Below are 2920 nucleotides of genomic sequence, written 5' to 3' on the forward strand. Positions count from 1 at the left end.
GAAGCGTCAGGATTTTGCAAAGGCTGAGTTCGCAGGCGGCAGGGAGGTTGCATAGGCTGGCTTCTCTGGTCTGGTATTTCTCAGTGGGCAGAGAGGACAGAGCTCCAGCCCATCCCAGTCTATCTTGGGCTCTGCAGGAGGACTGGGTGGGTGAGGCTGTCAGAGAGTAGCCCACCCCCACCTCTTCGTAGATGGAAAACAGAGGCAAAAGGCAGGAAGACATCTGGCCCAAGGTCACACAGTTTCCAAGCCTTCTATAAAGGCAGCCCCTCTCCCTCACTCATCCATTTAGTCACTCATTTATTCAACAAGCATGAACTGAACACCTGCCATGTGCTAAGTACCCTGTGAGGTCCTAGGGGTAGACTGAGGAAGAGCAGAAGCCTCAGGCTCCCCAGAGCTCACAGTCCGATGGGGGAGGCAACCGTGAAAACACGGTGTGCTAAATGCTGTGATGAAGGAAAGCTCTGGGGTGTGGAAGCCAGTCTGGGGTTCAAGGACAGCTCCCTGAGGGGGGCTACCAGGGCAGATTGAGAGGTGAGTAGGAGCCTTCTGGGAGGAGAGGGGAGGGAGAGCATGCCAGGCAGAGGGACACTGTACCAACGAAGTGCAAATGCATCAGGGTCACAAAATTCAGCTCACTGTGCACGCCATGGCACCAGGGAAGTTTAATTATTTTGTTTGTTACTACTAATCTGACTTCCTCCCAAACCACTCCCACCTTGGTCAGCAGGAAAAAATTACATAATGTCCTCTAATATGGTTTTCAAGCTCAGTCTGAGCTGATCATTTAAACAATCTCTTTCCGTAAAGTTCAGTTGGCCTTGTATAAAAACGCTCCATCCCTCAGATAGCTTCCATCTCCTTCTGCCTCCCCAGCTGTGTGCGTGAGGGGGGGGGTACTTAATGTGAGCGACCAGGCCGGTAGAGGAAGAGGCAGGTGCCGTCCTTAGTCCATACTGCCTGCCTCTCAGGGACAATGCTGGGTTCCTCACGGGAGGTCTCTGGCCCAGGCCACGCCCCCAGTGGTGGCCCTGGCTGATCTGGCTCTGCAGAACCAGTCTCTGCCTTGTTGCCCTTGTAGCCCCCTGCCCAGTCCTCTACCCTCCCAGACCTTTTAGCTCACTGGCTCAATTCAGTCTCCAGGTCACTTGGAATGCAGGACAGCCCAGGGAAGCACAGGCTCAGGCCTGCCTCTCCTGGACTGCAGCGTCAGTCCAAGCTTACAGGGTGGCAGGCCCCTGCTTTTGCATGGTATCGCATAGAATGAAGGGACCATCTCCTCTTCTTGTACCTTTTCCTCCACTTTTTCCCTATTATGAACAATCCTGCACTAAACATCTTTGTACCATCCTCTTTGTGCACATGTGCAGGTGTTTCGCTGGGGTGGATTCCAGGAGGTAAATTGCTGGGTCAAGTAAACCAAGATATGTGTATTTTCCACTCTGATAGAGTCTATTAGTTGGCCTCCAGAAAGGCTACACCAGGTTACATTGCCAGCAGCTCTCGTCCACATTGGATATCATCAGTATTTTTCAAAATTTATCAACCTTATAGACGAAAACTAATTTCCTGTTGAGTGTTCATTTTGAATTTTCATTTCCCCCAAGTGCAGGAAGGCAAGAATCTTCGCATGCCTAAATCTTTGTTATTTCTTTTGTGACTATCCTGTTCAAACACTTTGCGCAGTTTTCTATTGGGCGGTCTATCTTTTCTTGTTGATTTACAAGAGTTCTCTCTATTTTCCAGGCATTGTTCTCTTCTTATATATATGATAAATATTCTTCCTGATTCGTCATTTGTGTTTTAACATTACAATGTCTCTTTTTTTGCCAAAGAGGATCCTAATTAATATGTGGTCAAATGTAGCAAACTCATTGTTTAAGACTGTTGTCTTCTATTTTTTCTAAATTAAACTTAAAATTTGCCCAGTTCTCCTGAATTCTCTCCCACACAAGAGACTTAGTGACTCACAAGGGACTTAGTCCAACTTTCCCAGGCAATGTGAAAGCACCTGTGTCCAAGCAGCTGCTGTCACTGTTGCCCGTCTGCCACCGGCATTACCTCACAGAAACCTGGCCCCCTCAAGACCCAATAGTCAGAGCAGGGCCCTCTGCCAGGCCACATGTTCCTCTGAGGCACCATCCCATTGCCTCCATACCTAGCTCAGATAAGGGCGCCCAGCATCTGGGCTACCTGCCTGGCAGGTCTGCCTGCTTGGCCCACAGCTATGGGTGGTTCAGGCAGGTAGGGCTTGGCCTCCTTTCTTCCTCAGATAAGACTTAAGTCCTTTATTCTCCTCTGGAATCTGGCAGCTTTTTGTTTTCAGCCTACAAAACACTCTAATTTCACTCTGTCTCCCTGACCACACTGCTGGCCCCACCCAGGGATGGCTTTTCTCAATGCCTCTGTCCCCACCCCTGTCAAAGAGTGGGCTGTGTTTCCCAGAGCCAGGCAGAGGATGAACCTCCAGCATCTGCCTCACTCTCTCGCCACACCTCACACCCCAGAGGGTCCTCTTTCTCAGTTTTCACTCCCAGGCAACCCCAGAGCTGGGGATTCAGGTTGTTTCCAGTGTCTGTCTTCTCAAAAACCCTGACCCACCCCTCCTCCCCCGAGGACCCCTCCCTCTCCTAGGACAGCAGGGGCCCCTCTGCAGCAACATTCTAAGGAAGGCCACACTTGGGGATTCCAAGATCATTTTCTGCCTCAAACTTCTCTCACTGAAAAAAATTATAACTTAATTCCTTGTAGCACAGTCCTTCCAAGAGCTGCTCATCTGAATTCTAGGGTGACCACTAACATGCATATAGACATTCAGAGTAGCACCCATCAGCCACTGTACCTGAAATGTCACCATATGTATACATGATTCCATCATCTTTCTGGGGCTCTTCCTTTAAATGCAAACATATGCAGC

This window comes from Camelus dromedarius, chromosome 12 (genome assembly GCF_036321535.1).
Source record: "Camelus dromedarius isolate mCamDro1 chromosome 12, mCamDro1.pat, whole genome shotgun sequence".
NCBI lineage: Eukaryota > Metazoa > Chordata > Mammalia > Artiodactyla > Camelidae > Camelus > Camelus dromedarius.